The sequence below is a fragment of the Stegodyphus dumicola genome, chromosome 4 (assembly GCF_044657685.1).
Source record: "Stegodyphus dumicola isolate Sdum_Otavi_A_Nest chromosome 4, ASM4465768v1".
In the NCBI taxonomy this organism is placed as follows: Eukaryota; Metazoa; Arthropoda; class Arachnida; order Araneae; family Eresidae; genus Stegodyphus; species Stegodyphus dumicola.
The window spans coordinates 27,108,154-27,127,682 of record NC_140771.1 but is presented as its reverse complement, the minus strand read 5'-3'; the positions used below and the strand labels follow the sequence as shown (position 1 = coordinate 27,127,682).

General features: G+C 30.7%; 1 protein-coding gene and 3 non-coding genes across 4 annotated transcripts in view; 1 reads left to right on the top strand and 3 right to left on the bottom strand.

The window, feature by feature from the left end:
* LOC118186493 (protein APCDD1-like) overlaps positions 1 to 19,529 on the top strand; it is a 114,733-nt gene that overhangs the window by 29,699 nt on the left and 65,505 nt on the right. The gene's annotated exons all lie outside the window — the stretch shown is intronic.
* Positions 3,468 to 3,583, bottom strand: TRNAL-CAA (transfer RNA leucine (anticodon CAA)). Its single transcript has 2 exons — positions 3,546 to 3,583; positions 3,468 to 3,513 (listed from the first exon to the last, which is right to left on the bottom strand). It is a non-coding gene; the product is annotated as a tRNA-Leu (tRNA).
* TRNAL-CAA (transfer RNA leucine (anticodon CAA)) lies at positions 7,590 to 7,705 on the bottom strand. The gene is made up of 2 exons: positions 7,668 to 7,705; positions 7,590 to 7,635 (listed from the first exon to the last, which is right to left on the bottom strand). It is a non-coding gene; the product is annotated as a tRNA-Leu (tRNA).
* On the bottom strand, positions 14,470 to 14,585 carry TRNAL-CAA (transfer RNA leucine (anticodon CAA)). Its single transcript has 2 exons — positions 14,548 to 14,585; positions 14,470 to 14,515 (listed from the first exon to the last, which is right to left on the bottom strand). It is a non-coding gene; the product is annotated as a tRNA-Leu (tRNA).

The following is a 19,529-nucleotide window of genomic DNA, read 5'->3' as shown; positions in this document are numbered from 1 at the left end:
TTGCAATTAATCAATTACACAAAGTTAAAAAATCACTTACACAAAGTTAAAAAAATCAGTTACATAAAATTAAAAAATCAATTACACAAAGTTAAAATCTTTTTTTTTTTTTTTTTTTTTTTTTTTTTTTTTTTTTTTTTGAGAGGGGGGACATTTATGGTACAATGCCTATAGTATTTCCTTACGAGAATGCTTATGGCTAGTTATAGCATATGAAACAATGCAGATGTTACGCTATAACAATGTCGAATATATACCAGTATCAGGCATAATGCAATACATTATATCCTATGCTAGAGTCGATCCTTTACAAAACTCTAAAATTAGAAACTTAATTTAATTTAATTTAGAAACTTAATTTAAAATAATAAAATAAAATAATTAAAATTAGAAACTTAATTTAATTTAATTTCCGCATTGATTATGCGCCGTTACCAACTGTATGTGGTAGCTATTGATAACTTGTCTTTGCTATGCCCCATTGTCGATTATAGACTAGCCTCGATTCCATGTAGAGAGCAAAATATTTTTCAGTATAATATTAATTACATATTATAACTTAAATTATATTAAAAACCATAAAATGATTTTTAAAAATAATCAAAAGAGATTATTTGTATATTTTACACTCAAGAATTTGTTCAATGCTGTGCGATGCTTTCTTTTCTACAATTCGAAAAGCTGCTTCTAGCCTTGGGAAAAAAAAAGAGACTTGTCAGAAGTTGGATTCGAACCCACGCCCACATTCATAGACCAGAACTCTCGCAGCCAGTCATACGGGAAAGGTATTCCTTGAGTCTGGCGCCTTAGAGCGCTCGGCCATCCTGACACAGTATGAGCTTTTTCCATAAAGAGTTAAATAGCATGATCTGCAACTATTTTCGATACTCCACTATTTATTATCTCTTTTTAATAAAGGAATAATAATTCCTGTTATCGGCGGATAGGTAGTTTTAATGAGCTTTCTTTTAAAATTTATCCGTTGTCCGAAACTGAAACTATCCGTTGTCGGAAACTTAGCAGGCAAAAATGCACATATGCACATAAGATTAAGAATTTCAGTGTGAAAACTACACATCGCAATCTACATATCAAAGAAAAGTTTACCTTTACAAATTTTCAGAAGTTACAAAATAGACAAGTTAAAAAAAAAAGTGAAAGATTTAAAAACATTTCTTTTCCGTTTTTTTTCTCAAATGAACGTAATATGTGCCGCTGCAGACTTTTGAAACTAAATCTTCTTAAAATTTGACTGAGAACGAGTTTCAGTTATTAAAACGCCTTTGTTTCTATCTTACATTTAAGATGTAAATTGTGTAAACAAACAAAAAAAAAAAAAAAAAAAAAAATGTTTGAAATGTCGATTAACATTTGAACAAAATTAAAAGAAAAATATACAGAGGCTTACAATCTATACATTAGTAGGAACGTTTATGGCAGTCGTTAAACTTTGTTTTAGATGCATAGAGTATTCTAGTGCTTTACTTGAAATATTTTAGGAAATTGGGAGTAAAGTAATTTGTTATTAGTCCAAAGTGGCTTTGTCCCTGAAGGACTATTATTTTCGTTTTCTGATTTTGAGTTGAGAACTTTAAAAAGTTGTATCACTTTTCAAATCGTTGCCACCAAATATTATCGCCTTGTATTATATTTAAAGAAATTAAATAATGAAGAATCTGCATAAATTTATGTATGTTTGTTGCATTATGATAAAATGACGGTACCTAGAGCCAACCAATTTTGAATGACGTAATCCTACTGCGAATATGGGCATGTGGAAGCCCAAATTTGAAATTTGTTTTATTATCCATTTCATATTTTGTAAAACTTAACGAATTTTTGATTAACAAACCCAACGATTTAAAGGCGAGCAATGGGAACACTCACTCTACGGGGGGAAAAAAAGAAAAGAAAGAAAAAAAGAAAAGAAAAAAAAGAAAAAAAAAATCTTTTTATATCCAGCGCGCAGAGCTGTGTATCGGAAATTCTAAAGATATGGTCCTTTTAAAATTCTTTTGCGAGATTTCTGTTAAACTGAATTTTATGGTTTAGGTGCAAAGAACATGATATGAGAATAAATGAAGGCAACACACAAAACGTTAAAAAAAAGAAAAAAACGCCCCTTTGGACGTAATTTAAAATCTGAAACTTTCAGATTTTTTAATAGCTCTTAATTTAATTTATAGAAAAAATATAATATTTAAAATGACTTCAGAACAGTCTATAGACACAATATGATAGAAATGAAATTATTTAATGTCTCACCCTCTACACTTTATTTAATTTATATATATATATATATATAAATTTAGTTATTTTTGCTACAATGTTCGATATTTATTATTGTAATGAAACTGTAATTTTATTTATATGACTATATTATTCAATATTTGATGACGCTGGGTAACAACTCTGGGTGCCGTTGTTTTTCTCACAATGAGAGAAACACACATTCATTCACGTAGATTCTTCATTATTTTGTTTCCTTAAATATAATACAAGGTGATAATATTTGATGGCAACAATTTGAAAAGTGATTTGGAGATTTAAAATGATGTGACTGCAAATGCCTTTTTGAGACTAATAGCCGTTCTCGGCTATCGCGCATTTGGGCTAATAAATAATAATAAAATCGAAACGTAAATCTTTCTTATTCAACAAACATTCCTCCCAATTTTAGGAATTTTTCTTAACTTCTAAATTATTCTATTTTTACTCAGAGCTTAAATTGCATCGGAGTCCTAAATAAAACGGCTCCGGCACCTTTTACTTCCTTGTACGAAGTAAAAAGGAAGTATTGTAATCGCGAAACGTTTCAGGCAGCATATTTCAACGAAAATATCCATTTTGACCGCTATCAAATGCAATTTAACGATGTTTTTGCGTGACATCTGTACGTAAGGACAGAATAAAAGACTCTTTTCCTCCAAAAAAAATTATAAAACTGCTTTAAAATGAATTCTGAAGAGAATTTTTCGTGGCGTCTGTACGAACGTACGTATGTATCTCGCGTAACTCAACAACGAATAGCCTCAGAACATTGAAATTTTGTATATATGACTGCTATAACATGTAGATGTGCACCTCGTATTTTGGTTACAATCGGCCGCACCAAACGTTCATAAATATATTTATATATATATCCACTATGTTACCCGGCTCAGTGATCTCAGTTTCTTTACTTTTATATGTTTGTAAATTGTGCAGTTTTTGCTTTAAAAATGATTGAATTATGCTGTTCTTATCTTCCGGTTAAGGTTTCTTATGCCTTTAGTAAATATGCTCGTAATATTTGTGGAGTTATCAACAATTCATTACATATTAAATCCTAAATTATAATAAAAACCACAAATGTTTTTAAAAATAATCAAACGAAATTATTTGCATATTTTACACTAAGAATTTGTTCAGTGTTGTGCGAGGTTTTTAACCTACAAGAAAAGCAGAGGAAAAAAAAAAAAAAAACTTGTCAGGAGTGGGATTCGAACCCACGCCCACATTCGTGGACCAGAACTCTCGCACCCAGTCATACGGGGAAGGTATTCCTTGAGTCTGGCGCCTTAGACCGCTCGGCCATCCTGACACACGTTGTAATTGCTACATAAAGAGATAAATGGAGTGATCTGCTACTATTTCGATACCCCTTTATTTATTATCTCTTACTGATAAAGAAATAATACTTCGGACATCGGCGGATGGGAAATTTTAACAAGCTTTCCTTCAAAAGTTATCCGTTGTTAGAAACTGAAAAACTTAACGGGCGCAAATGCACATATGCACATAAAATAAAAAATTTCAGAGTGAAAACTTTAAATTGCAATCTATATCTCAAAGAAAAGTTTACCTTTAAAATTTTTGAGAAGTTAAAAAACAAACAGCTTAAAAAAAGGAAAAAGTGTTAAAGTAATAAAAAATCATAAAATTAATTTAATTTTTCTTCTTAAAGGAAAATAATATATTCAGTTGCCATTCATGAAAGTAAATCTTCTTAAAAGTTAACTGAGAACGAATTTAGGTTATTAAAGCGCTTTTGTTTCTATCTTACTTTTTTAAAGTAAAATGTCTAAACAGAAAAATATCAAAATATTTGAAATTTCCATTAACATTTGAACAAAATTAAAAGGAGAAATACATAGAGGCCTGTAATATGTACATTAGTAGAAAAGTTTATGGCTGTCGTTAAACTTTATTTTAGATGCATAGAGTATACTAGAAGTTGAGTTGAAATATTTTACGAAATCGGGAATAAAGTATTTTGTTATTTATGCATAAATTTATTTATTTTTGCTACAGTGTTCGTTATTTATCTTTGTAATCAAACTGTAATTTTATTTATATGACGGCAGCAATAAAACGACATACGACAATTTTCTATGACAAACTTCGCGTGTGAAAGTTTGAATGCAGAGACCGACATACGACCGTAATAATAAACCGACATACAACATACGGCACTTTTCAATAACAAACTACAGAAGTTTTGAATACAGAAGAAATTACCACGATAATTGACTATCGTCTAATTGTCAATGTCTTTGAGATAACCACTTCCACAGAAGGTCGAAATCGTACGAGTTCTCAAATGCCCGTCTCAAAAAAGAGTTTGTTATATTTTACTTCGTAGTTTATAGCAGTGCTCCGCAACCTTTTCTCACCTGCGACGCACAAAAATTCTTTCTGGAATTTCGTGGCACACCAAAGAGTTCCGAGTTATCAAGGAAGTGCCGAAAAAATTCAAATGCTGACACACTTACAATCACACACACAACAGTGAAATATATAAAAACATTTAAAAAAGACATTATTAAGGGAAAAATATTGTCATTGTGTATTAAATACATGATAAAAAATTGCAAAATGTCAAATACGTGTATTTGATTGCGGCACACCTATATCCTACTCATGGCACACCAGTGTGCCGCGGCACACCGGTTGCGGAGCACTGGTTTATAGGCCTAAAAAATGGGGGAATAAAGTTTACGTAATTACGGTCTTTCAATACAGATATTTATTTTATTTAATTTTTTCTTCTTTCAATGCAGATTTTATTTTTAATGTAAATTACGCAGGAAACAAAACTTGAAATTTTGCAATTAATCAATTACACAAAGTTAAAAAATCAATTACACAAAGTTAAAAAAAAATCAGTTACACAAAATTAAAAAATCAATTACACAAAGTTAAAAAATCAATTACACAAAGTTAAAATCATTATTATCAGGCAGTAGCGAAGTACACGAGGTCATCTCTATTTGAGAGTCTTCCGGTCTTTCATTGGTAAAGATTACATTTATTCATTTAAATTTCTCTGTGATTCAATTTCATCTCCACTTAAAAACAGCCAGCTACTAAAATAATAATGGATTATATCTTTTATATAAAAAGCGACGTTGTTAACAACTGTAGGATAACTTAAAAATAATTAAATAAATAAATAAAGATAAAATCTGAAAGCCTTCAGCATTTATGTTATGCCCAAAGGGATGTTTCTTTCATTTACACACACATACACGTTTCGAGAGTATTTAGACCTGGGTTTCTTAAACGTTTTTCAGTCGCGACCCCTTTTTATCGCTGAGATATTTTAGCGACCCCCCAGGACCCCATAATATTTACAAAAATTTTGTGGAACCCCATAAGCATTGCGCTAATTTGACACACGCGTGAGTGAAACTGTCTATTTTTTCACTTGTCTGAAATATACTATTGCAGGCTTAGGTCATTAACTTTAATTTCTAATTTTAAGACATAGAACAATGTGAAAATTTTAAATAAGTAGGAGACGAAACGACAGCGTCACATGCAGAGCAAGGAAAATGAATGTTTATATTATAGAAAGAATGCATCGAAACGTTTTCGTTTTTTTTTTTTTTTTTTTTTTCTTTGTCTGTATTGTCTTGTCTTTATCTATTTTCAGACAGGCTGCGTAAAAATATTTGGTAATTGTAAAATTATTATAATAAGTTAAAGAAATATCACAACTGCTAAAATTTTTAGCTACCCTTGCTGCAGGTCCCGCGACGCCCTTGGGGGTCGCGACCCACAGTTTAAGAAACCCTGATTTAGGCTAACACCCCTTTGGGGTAAAAATATTTAAAAGTAACAATATATCTTTAGAATTACCGGTAGACAGTCGCGTGTGATAGAAATAAAAATTTGTTAATCTGTACAATGTTGCCACTTCTCGTTTCGAAATCGGAAGAGTTTCTTAATCAAAAATTCGTTAAAGTTTTACAAAATACGAGATAGAGAATAAAACAAATTCCACATACCAAATTTGGGCTTCCAGGTGCCCATGTTCTGGTGGAGAACTACGTTACGTACGTAGAGACATCAAAGTCTGATGGTTAAAAGATTTTCAAATAACGGTAGAGCATCAAAATCTGATACCTCTACGTACCGTTATTTTTGCACAATCCGAGGAACATTCATGCAGATTCTTCATAATTTCATTTCTTTAAATATAATCCAGGGGGATAACATTTGGAAGCAACAATTTGAAAATTGTAGCGGAAATTTATAGCGAACTGACGCAAAATATTGTTTGGAGACTAATAGCCAGTATTTATTATTGCTACCTCATTAAATATTTACTTTTGCGGAAAAAAAAAAAAAAAAAAAATCTAAAGCATAACTCCTAAAGGAAGCTTTAGAGCTGCAATTTTCTTTCTTAAATCCTTTTTTGGAAGCTAAAAAATACACTTAATTAAATTAAGGAAAATATTAGAGAAATATATTGCCGTATGAAATTCCGTTTAAATTATGAAATAGAATGACCATTTAATTGGACACTGTAAAAATGTATAACCTGCGTTTTATCACCCCCCAAAAAATTCTTCATAATCATTCGATTTTATTTTTAATGTAAATTACGCAGGAAACAGAACTTGCAATTTTGCAATTAATCAATTACACAAAGTTAAAAAATCACTTACACAAAGTTAAAAAAATCAGTTACATAAAATTAAAAAATCAATTACACAAAGTTAAAATCTTTTTTTTTTTTTTTTTTTTTTGAGAGGGGGGACATTTATGGTACAATGCCTATAGTATTTCCTTACGAGAATGCTTATGGCTAGTTATAGCATATGAAACAATGCAGATGTTACGCTATAACAATGTCGAATATATACCAGTATCAGGCATAATGCAATACATTATATCCTATGCTAGAGTCGATCCTTTACAAAACTCTAAAATTAGAAACTTAATTTAATTTAATTTAGAAACTTAATTTAAAATAATAAAATAAAATAATTAAAATTAGAAACTTAATTTAATTTAATTTCCGCATTGATTATGCGCCGTTACCAACTGTATGTGGTAGCTATTGATAACTTGTCTTTGCTATGCCCCATTGTCGATTATAGACTAGCCTCGATTCCATGTAGAGAGCAAAATATTTTTCAGTATAATATTAATTACATATTATAACTTAAATTATATTAAAAACCATAAAATGATTTTTAAAAATAATCAAAAGAGATTATTTGTATATTTTACACTCAAGAATTTGTTCAATGCTGTGCGATGCTTTCTTTTCTACAATTCGAAAAGCTGCTTCTAGCCTTGGGAAAAAAAAAGAGACTTGTCAGAAGTTGGATTCGAACCCACGCCCACATTCATAGACCAGAACTCTCGCAGCCAGTCATACGGGAAAGGTATTCCTTGAGTCTGGCGCCTTAGACCGCTCGGCCATCCTGACACACGTTGTAATTGCTACATAAAGAGATAAATGGAGTGATCTGCTACTATTTCGATACCCCTTTATTTATTATCTCTTACTGATAAAGAAATAATACTTCGGACATCGGCGGATGGGAAATTTTAACAAGCTTTCCTTCAAAAGTTATCCGTTGTTAGAAACTGAAAAACTTAACGGGCGCAAATGCACATATGCACATAAAATAAAAAATTTCAGAGTGAAAACTTTAAATTGCAATCTATATCTCAAAGAAAAGTTTACCTTTAAAATTTTTGAGAAGTTAAAAAACAAACAGCTTAAAAAAAGGAAAAAGTGTTAAAGTAATAAAAAATCATAAAATTAATTTAATTTTTCTTCTTAAAGGAAAATAATATATTCAGTTGCCATTCATGAAAGTAAATCTTCTTAAAAGTTAACTGAGAACGAATTTAGGTTATTAAAGCGCTTTTGTTTCTATCTTACTTTTTTAAAGTAAAATGTCTAAACAGAAAAATATCAAAATATTTGAAATTTCCATTAACATTTGAACAAAATTAAAAGGAGAAATACATAGAGGCCTGTAATATGTACATTAGTAGAAAAGTTTATGGCTGTCGTTAAACTTTATTTTAGATGCATAGAGTATACTAGAAGTTGAGTTGAAATATTTTACGAAATCGGGAATAAAGTATTTTGTTATTTATGCATAAATTTATTTATTTTTGCTACAGTGTTCGTTATTTATCTTTGTAATCAAACTGTAATTTTATTTATATGACGGCAGCAATAAAACGACATACGACAATTTTCTATGACAAACTTCGCGTGTGAAAGTTTGAATGCAGAGACCGACATACGACCGTAATAATAAACCGACATACAACATACGGCACTTTTCAATAACAAACTACAGAAGTTTTGAATACAGAAGAAATTACCACGATAATTGACTATCGTCTAATTGTCAATGTCTTTGAGATAACCACTTCCACAGAAGGTCGAAATCGTACGAGTTCTCAAATGCCCGTCTCAAAAAAGAGTTTGTTATATTTTACTTCGTAGTTTATAGCAGTGCTCCGCAACCTTTTCTCACCTGCGACGCACAAAAATTCTTTCTGGAATTTCGTGGCACACCAAAGAGTTCCGAGTTATCAAGGAAGTGCCGAAAAAATTCAAATGCTGACACACTTACAATCACACACACAACAGTGAAATATATAAAAACATTTAAAAAAGACATTATTAAGGGAAAAATATTGTCATTGTGTATTAAATACATGATAAAAAATTGCAAAATGTCAAATACGTGTATTTGATTGCGGCACACCTATATCCTACTCATGGCACACCAGTGTGCCGCGGCACACCGGTTGCGGAGCACTGGTTTATAGGCCTAAAAAATGGGGGAATAAAGTTTACGTAATTACGGTCTTTCAATACAGATATTTATTTTATTTAATTTTTTCTTCTTTCAATGCAGATTTTATTTTTAATGTAAATTACGCAGGAAACAAAACTTGAAATTTTGCAATTAATCAATTACACAAAGTTAAAAAATCAATTACACAAAGTTAAAAAAAAATCAGTTACACAAAATTAAAAAATCAATTACACAAAGTTAAAAAATCAATTACACAAAGTTAAAATCATTATTATCAGGCAGTAGCGAAGTACACGAGGTCATCTCTATTTGAGAGTCTTCCGGTCTTTCATTGGTAAAGATTACATTTATTCATTTAAATTTCTCTGTGATTCAATTTCATCTCCACTTAAAAACAGCCAGCTACTAAAATAATAATGGATTATATCTTTTATATAAAAAGCGACGTTGTTAACAACTGTAGGATAACTTAAAAATAATTAAATAAATAAATAAAGATAAAATCTGAAAGCCTTCAGCATTTATGTTATGCCCAAAGGGATGTTTCTTTCATTTACACACACATACACGTTTCGAGAGTATTTAGACCTGGGTTTCTTAAACGTTTTTCAGTCGCGACCCCTTTTTATCGCTGAGATATTTTAGCGACCCCCCAGGACCCCATAATATTTACAAAAATTTTGTGGAACCCCATAAGCATTGCGCTAATTTGACACACGCGTGAGTGAAACTGTCTATTTTTTCACTTGTCTGAAATATACTATTGCAGGCTTAGGTCATTAACTTTAATTTCTAATTTTAAGACATAGAACAATGTGAAAATTTTAAATAAGTAGGAGACGAAACGACAGCGTCACATGCAGAGCAAGGAAAATGAATGTTTATATTATAGAAAGAATGCATCGAAACGTTTTCGTTTTTTTTTTTTTTTTTTTTTCTTTGTCTGTATTGTCTTGTCTTTATCTATTTTCAGACAGGCTGCGTAAAAATATTTGGTAATTGTAAAATTATTATAATAAGTTAAAGAAATATCACAACTGCTAAAATTTTTAGCTACCCTTGCTGCAGGTCCCGCGACGCCCTTGGGGGTCGCGACCCACAGTTTAAGAAACCCTGATTTAGGCTAACACCCCTTTGGGGTAAAAATATTTAAAAGTAACAATATATCTTTAGAATTACCGGTAGACAGTCGCGTGTGATAGAAATAAAAATTTGTTAATCTGTACAATGTTGCCACTTCTCGTTTCGAAATCGGAAGAGTTTCTTAATCAAAAATTCGTTAAAGTTTTACAAAATACGAGATAGAGAATAAAACAAATTCCACATACCAAATTTGGGCTTCCAGGTGCCCATGTTCTGGTGGAGAACTACGTTACGTACGTAGAGACATCAAAGTCTGATGGTTAAAAGATTTTCAAATAACGGTAGAGCATCAAAATCTGATACCTCTACGTACCGTTATTTTTGCACAATCCGAGGAACATTCATGCAGATTCTTCATAATTTCATTTCTTTAAATATAATCCAGGGGGATAACATTTGGAAGCAACAATTTGAAAATTGTAGCGGAAATTTATAGCGAACTGACGCAAAATATTGTTTGGAGACTAATAGCCAGTATTTATTATTGCTACCTCATTAAATATTTACTTTTGCGGAAAAAAAAAAAAAAAAAAATCTAAAGCATAACTCCTAAAGGAAGCTTTAGAGCTGCAATTTTCTTTCTTAAATCCTTTTTTGGAAGCTAAAAAATACACTTAATTAAATTAAGGAAAATATTAGAGAAATATATTGCCGTATGAAATTCCGTTTAAATTATGAAATAGAATGACCATTTAATTGGACACTGTAAAAATGTATAACCTGCGTTTTATCACCCCCCAAAAAATTCTTCATAATCATTCGATTTTATTTTTAATGTAAATTACGCAGGAAACAGAACTTGCAATTTTGCAATTAATCAATTACACAAAGTTAAAAAATCACTTACACAAAGTTAAAAAAATCAGTTACATAAAATTAAAAAATCAATTACACAAAGTTAAAATCTTTTTTTTTTTTTTTTTTTTTTTGAGAGGGGGGACATTTATGGTACAATGCCTATAGTATTTCCTTACGAGAATGCTTATGGCTAGTTATAGCATATGAAACAATGCAGATGTTACGCTATAACAATGTCGAATATATACCAGTATCAGGCATAATGCAATACATTATATCCTATGCTAGAGTCGATCCTTTACAAAACTCTAAAATTAGAAACTTAATTTAATTTAATTTAGAAACTTAATTTAAAATAATAAAATAAAATAATTAAAATTAGAAACTTAATTTAATTTAATTTCCGCATTGATTATGCGCCGTTACCAACTGTATGTGGTAGCTATTGATAACTTGTCTTTGCTATGCCCCATTGTCGATTATAGACTAGCCTCGATTCCATGTAGAGAGCAAAATATTTTTCAGTATAATATTAATTACATATTATAACTTAAATTATATTAAAAACCATAAAATGATTTTTAAAAATAATCAAAAGAGATTATTTGTATATTTTACACTCAAGAATTTGTTCAATGCTGTGCGATGCTTTCTTTTCTACAATTCGAAAAGCTGCTTCTAGCCTTGGGAAAAAAAAAGAGACTTGTCAGAAGTTGGATTCGAACCCACGCCCACATTCATAGACCAGAACTCTCGCAGCCAGTCATACGGGAAAGGTATTCCTTGAGTCTGGCGCCTTAGAGCGCTCGGCCATCCTGACACAGTATGAGCTTTTTCCATAAAGAGTTAAATAGCATGATCTGCAACTATTTTCGATACTCCACTATTTATTATCTCTTTTTAATAAAGGAATAATAATTCCTGTTATCGGCGGATAGGTAGTTTTAATGAGCTTTCTTTTAAAATTTATCCGTTGTCCGAAACTGAAACTATCCGTTGTCGGAAACTTAGCAGGCAAAAATGCACATATGCACATAAGATTAAGAATTTCAGTGTGAAAACTACACATCGCAATCTACATATCAAAGAAAAGTTTACCTTTACAAATTTTCAGAAGTTACAAAATAGACAAGTTAAAAAAAAAAGTGAAAGATTTAAAAACATTTCTTTTCCGTTTTTTTTCTCAAATGAACGTAATATGTGCCGCTGCAGACTTTTGAAACTAAATCTTCTTAAAATTTGACTGAGAACGAGTTTCAGTTATTAAAACGCCTTTGTTTCTATCTTACATTTAAGATGTAAATTGTGTAAACAAACAAAAAAAAAAAAAAAAAAAAAAATGTTTGAAATGTCGATTAACATTTGAACAAAATTAAAAGAAAAATATACAGAGGCTTACAATCTATACATTAGTAGGAACGTTTATGGCAGTCGTTAAACTTTGTTTTAGATGCATAGAGTATTCTAGTGCTTTACTTGAAATATTTTAGGAAATTGGGAGTAAAGTAATTTGTTATTAGTCCAAAGTGGCTTTGTCCCTGAAGGACTATTATTTTCGTTTTCTGATTTTGAGTTGAGAACTTTAAAAAGTTGTATCACTTTTCAAATCGTTGCCACCAAATATTATCGCCTTGTATTATATTTAAAGAAATTAAATAATGAAGAATCTGCATAAATTTATGTATGTTTGTTGCATTATGATAAAATGACGGTACCTAGAGCCAACCAATTTTGAATGACGTAATCCTACTGCGAATATGGGCATGTGGAAGCCCAAATTTGAAATTTGTTTTATTATCCATTTCATATTTTGTAAAACTTAACGAATTTTTGATTAACAAACCCAACGATTTAAAGGCGAGCAATGGGAACACTCACTCTACGGGGGGAAAAAAAGAAAAGAAAGAAAAAAAGAAAAGAAAAAAAAGAAAAAAAAAATCTTTTTATATCCAGCGCGCAGAGCTGTGTATCGGAAATTCTAAAGATATGGTCCTTTTAAAATTCTTTTGCGAGATTTCTGTTAAACTGAATTTTATGGTTTAGGTGCAAAGAACATGATATGAGAATAAATGAAGGCAACACACAAAACGTTAAAAAAAAGAAAAAAACGCCCCTTTGGACGTAATTTAAAATCTGAAACTTTCAGATTTTTTAATAGCTCTTAATTTAATTTATAGAAAAAATATAATATTTAAAATGACTTCAGAACAGTCTATAGACACAATATGATAGAAATGAAATTATTTAATGTCTCACCCTCTACACTTTATTTAATTTATATATATATATATATATATAAATTTAGTTATTTTTGCTACAATGTTCGATATTTATTATTGTAATGAAACTGTAATTTTATTTATATGACTATATTATTCAATATTTGATGACGCTGGGTAACAACTCTGGGTGCCGTTGTTTTTCTCACAATGAGAGAAACACACATTCATTCACGTAGATTCTTCATTATTTTGTTTCCTTAAATATAATACAAGGTGATAATATTTGATGGCAACAATTTGAAAAGTGATTTGGAGATTTAAAATGATGTGACTGCAAATGCCTTTTTGAGACTAATAGCCGTTCTCGGCTATCGCGCATTTGGGCTAATAAATAATAATAAAATCGAAACGTAAATCTTTCTTATTCAACAAACATTCCTCCCAATTTTAGGAATTTTTCTTAACTTCTAAATTATTCTATTTTTACTCAGAGCTTAAATTGCATCGGAGTCCTAAATAAAACGGCTCCGGCACCTTTTACTTCCTTGTACGAAGTAAAAAGGAAGTATTGTAATCGCGAAACGTTTCAGGCAGCATATTTCAACGAAAATATCCATTTTGACCGCTATCAAATGCAATTTAACGATGTTTTTGCGTGACATCTGTACGTAAGGACAGAATAAAAGACTCTTTTCCTCCAAAAAAAATTATAAAACTGCTTTAAAATGAATTCTGAAGAGAATTTTTCGTGGCGTCTGTACGAACGTACGTATGTATCTCGCGTAACTCAACAACGAATAGCCTCAGAACATTGAAATTTTGCATATAGGACTGCATGTAGATGTGCACCTCGTATTTTGGTTGCAATTGGCCTCACCAAACGTATATAAATATGTTTATATATATATATATATATCCACTCTGTTACCCGGCTCAGTGATCTCAGTTTCTTTACTTTTATATGTTTGTAAATTGTGCAGTTTTTGCTTTAAAAATGATTGAATTATGCTGTTCTTATCTTCCGGTTAAGGTTTCTTATGCCTTTAGTAAATATGCTCGTAATATTTGTGGAGTTATCAACAATTCCTTACATATTAAATCCTAAATTATAATAAAAACCACAAATGTTTTTAAAAATAATCAAACGAAATTATTTGCATATTTTACACTAAGAATTTGTTCAGTGTTGTGCGAGGTTTTTAACCTACAAGAAAAGCAGAGGAAAAAAAAAAAAAAAAACTTGTCAGGAGTGGGATTCGAACCCACGCCCACATTCGTGGACCAGAACTCTCGCACCCAGTCATACGGGGAAGGTATTCCTTGAGTCTGGCGCCTTAGACCGCTCGGCCATCCTGACACACGTTGTAATTGCTACATAAAGAGATAAATGGAGTGATCTGCTACTATTTCGATACCCCTTTATTTATTATCTCTTACTGATAAAGAAATAATACTTCGGACATCGGCGGATGGGAAATTTTAACAAGCTTTCCTTCAAAAGTTATCCGTTGTTAGAAACTGAAAAACTTAACGGGCGCAAATGCACATATGCACATAAAATAAAAAATTTCAGAGTGAAAACTTTAAATTGCAATCTATATCTCAAAGAAAAGTTTACCTTTAAAATTTTTGAGAAGTTAAAAAACAAACAGCTTAAAAAAAGGAAAAAGTGTTAAAGTAATAAAAAATCATAAAATTAATTTAATTTTTCTTCTTAAAGGAAAATAATATATTCAGTTGCCATTCATGAAAGTAAATCTTCTTAAAAGTTAACTGAGAACGAATTTAGGTTATTAAAGCGCTTTTGTTTCTATCTTACTTTTTTAAAGTAAAATGTCTAAACAGAAAAATATCAAAATATTTGAAATTTCCATTAACATTTGAACAAAATTAAAAGGAGAAATACATAGAGGCCTGTAATATGTACATTAGTAGAAAAGTTTATGGCTGTCGTTAAACTTTATTTTAGATGCATAGAGTATACTAGAAGTTGAGTTGAAATATTTTACGAAATCGGGAATAAAGTATTTTGTTATTTATGCATAAATTTATTTATTTTTGCTACAGTGTTCGTTATTTATCTTTGTAATCAAACTGTAATTTTATTTATATGACGGCAGCAATAAAACGACATACGACAATTTTCTATGACAAACTTCGCGTGTGAAAGTTTGAATGCAGAGACCGACATACGACCGTAATAATAAACCGACATACAACATACGGCACTTTTCAATAACAAACTACAGAAGTTTTGAATACAGAAGAAATTACCACGATAATTGACTATCGTCTAATTGTCAATGTCTTTGAGATAACCACTTCCACAGAAGGTCGAAATCGTACGAGTTCTCAAATGCCCGTCTCAAAAAAGAGTTTGTTATATTTTACTTCGTAGTTTATAGCAGTGCTCCGCAACCTTTTCTCACCTGCGACGCACAAAAATTCTTTCTGGAATTTCGTGGCACACCAAAGAGTTCCGAGTTATCAAGGAAGTGCCGAAAAAATTCAAATGCTGACACACTTACAATCACACACACAACAGTGAAATATATAAAAACATTTAAAAAAGACATTATTAAGGGAAAAATATTGTCATTGTGTATTAAATACATGATAAAAAATTGCAAAATGTCAAATACGTGTATTTGATTGCGGCACACCTATATCCTACTCATGGCACACCAGTGTGCCGCGGCACACCGGTTGCGGAGCACTGGTTTATAGGCCTAAAAAATGGGGGAATAAAGTTTACGTAATTACGGTCTTTCAATACAGATATTTATTTTATTTAATTTTTTCTTCTTTCAATGCAGATTTTATTTTTAATGTAAATTACGCAGGAAACAAAACTTGAAATTTTGCAATTAATCAATTACACAAAGTTAAAAAATCAATTACACAAAGTTAAAAAAAAATCAGTTACACAAAATTAAAAAATCAATTACACAAAGTTAAAAAATCAATTACACAAAGTTAAAATCATTATTATCAGGCAGTAGCGAAGTACACGAGGTCATCTCTATTTGAGAGTCTTCCGGTCTTTCATTGGTAAAGATTACATTTATTCATTTAAATTTCTCTGTGATTCAATTTCATCTCCACTTAAAAACAGCCAGCTACTAAAATAATAATGGATTATATCTTTTATATAAAAAGCGACGTTGTTAACAACTGTAGGATAACTTAAAAATAATTAAATAAATAAATAAAGATAAAATCTGAAAGCCTTCAGCATTTATGTTATGCCCAAAGGGATGTTTCTTTCATTTACACACACATACACGTTTCGAGAGTATTTAGACCTGGGTTTCTTAAACGTTTTTCAGTCGCGACCCCTTTTTATCGCTGAGATATTTTAGCGACCCCCCAGGACCCCATAATATTTACAAAAATTTTGTGGAACCCCATAAGCATTGCGCTAATTTGACACACGCGTGAGTGAAACTGTCTATTTTTTCACTTGTCTGAAATATACTATTGCAGGCTTAGGTCATTAACTTTAATTTCTAATTTTAAGACATAGAACAATGTGAAAATTTTAAATAAGTAGGAGACGAAACGACAGCGTCACATGCAGAGCAAGGAAAATGAATGTTTATATTATAGAAAGAATGCATCGAAACGTTTTCGTTTTTTTTTTTTTTTTTTTTTTCTTTGTCTGTATTGTCTTGTCTTTATCTATTTTCAGACAGGCTGCGTAAAAATATTTGGTAATTGTAAAATTATTATAATAAGTTAAAGAAATATCACAACTGCTAAAATTTTTAGCTACCCTTGCTGCAGGTCCCGCGACGCCCTTGGGGGTCGCGACCCACAGTTTAAGAAACCCTGATTTAGGCTAACACCCCTTTGGGGTAAAAATATTTAAAAGTAACAATATATCTTTAGAATTACCGGTAGACAGTCGCGTGTGATAGAAATAAAAATTTGTTAATCTGTACAATGTTGCCACTTCTCGTTTCGAAATCGGAAGAGTTTCTTAATCAAAAATTCGTTAAAGTTTTACAAAATACGAGATAGAGAATAAAACAAATTCCACATACCAAATTTGGGCTTCCAGGTGCCCATGTTCTGGTGGAGAACTACGTTACGTACGTAGAGACATCAAAGTCTGATGGTTAAAAGATTTTCAAATAACGGTAGAGCATCAAAATCTGATACCTCTACGTACCGTTATTTTTGCACAATCCGAGGAACATTCATGCAGATTCTTCATAATTTCATTTCTTTAAATATAATCCAGGGGGATAACATTTGGAAGCAACAATTTGAAAATTGTAGCGGAAATTTATAGCGAACTGACGCAAAATATTGTTTGGAGACTAATAGCCAGTATTTATTATTGCTACCTCATTAAATATTTACTTTTGCGGAAAAAAAAAAAAAAAAAAATCTAAAGCATAACTCCTAAAGGAAGCTTTAGAGCTGCAATTTTCTTTCTTAAATCCTTTTTTGGAAGCTAAAAAATACACTTAATTAAATTAAGGAAAATATTAGAGAAATATATTGCCGTATGAAATTCCGTTTAAATTATGAAATAGAATGACCATTTAATTGGACACTGTAAAAATGTATAACCTGCGTTTTATCACCCCCCAAAAAATTCTTCATAATCATTCGATTTTATTTTTAATGTAAATTACGCAGGAAACAGAACTTGCAATTTTGCAATTAATCAATTACACAAAGTTAAAAAATCACTTACACAAAGTTAAAAAAATCAGTTACATAAAATTAAAAAATCAATTACACAAAGTTAAAATCTTTTTTTTTTTTTTTTTTTTTTTGAGAGGGGGGACATTTATGGTACAATGCCTATAGTATTTCCTTACGAGAATGCTTATGGCTAGTTATAGCATATGAAACAATGCAGATGTTACGCTATAACAATGTCGAATATATACCAGTATCAGGCATAATGCAATACATTATATCCTATGCTAGAGTCGATCCTTTACAAAACTCTAAAATTAGAAACTTAATTTAATTTAATTTAGAAACTTAATTTAAAATAATAAAATAAAATAATTAAAATTAGAAACTTAATTTAATTTAATTTCCGCATTGATTATGCGCCGTTACCAACTGTATGTGGTAGCTATTGATAACTTGTCTTTGCTATGCCCCATTGTCGATTATAGACTAGCCTCGATTCCATGTAGAGAGCAAAATATTTTTCAGTATAATATTAATTACATATTATAACTTAAATTATATTAAAAACCATAAAATGATTTTTAAAAATAATCAAAAGAGATTATTTGTATATTTTACACTCAAGAATTTGTTCAATGCTGTGCGATGCTTTCTTTTCTACAATTCGAAAAGCTGCTTCTAGCCTTGGGAAAAAAAAAGAGACTTGTCAGAAGTTGGATTCGAACCCACGCCCACATTCATAGACCAGAACTCTCGCAGCCAGTCATACGGGAAAGGTATTCCTTGAGTCTGGCGCCTTAGAGCGCTCGGCCATCCTGACACAGTATGAGCTTTTTCCATAAAGAGTTAAATAGCATGATCTGCAACTATTTTCGATACTCCACTATTTATTATCTCTTTTTAATAAAGGAATAATAATTCCTGTTATCGGCGGATAGGTAGTTTTAATGAGCTTTCTTTTAAAATTTATCCGTTGTCCGAAACTGAAACTATCCGTTGTCGGAAACTTAGCAGGCAAAAATGCACATATGCACATAAGATTAAGAATTTCAGTGTGAAAACTACACATCGCAATCTACATATCAAAGAAAAGTTTACCTTTACAAATTTTCAGAAGTTACAAAATAGACAAGTTAAAAAAAAAAGTGAAAGATTTAAAAACATTTCTTTTCCGTTTTTTTTCTCAAATGAACGTAATATGTGCCGCTGCAGACTTTTGAAACTAAATCTTCTTAAAATTTGACTGAGAACGAGTTTCAGTTATTAAAACGCCTTTGTTTCTATCTTACATTTAAGATGTAAATTGTGTAAACAAACAAAAAAAAAAAAAAAAAAAAAAAAAAATGTTTGAAATGTCGATTAACATTTGAACAAAATTAAAAGAAAAATATACAGAGGCTTACAATCTATACATTAGTAGGAACGTTTATGGCAGTCGTTAAACTTTGTTTTAGATGCATAGAGTATTCTAGTGCTTTACTTGAAATATTTTAGGAAATTGGGAGTAAAGTAATTTGTTATTAGTCCAAAGTGGCTTTGTCCCTGAAGGACTATTATTTTCGTTTTCTGATTTTGAGTTGAGAACTTTAAAAAGTTGTATCACTTTTCAAATCGTTGCCACCAAATATTATCGCCTTGTATT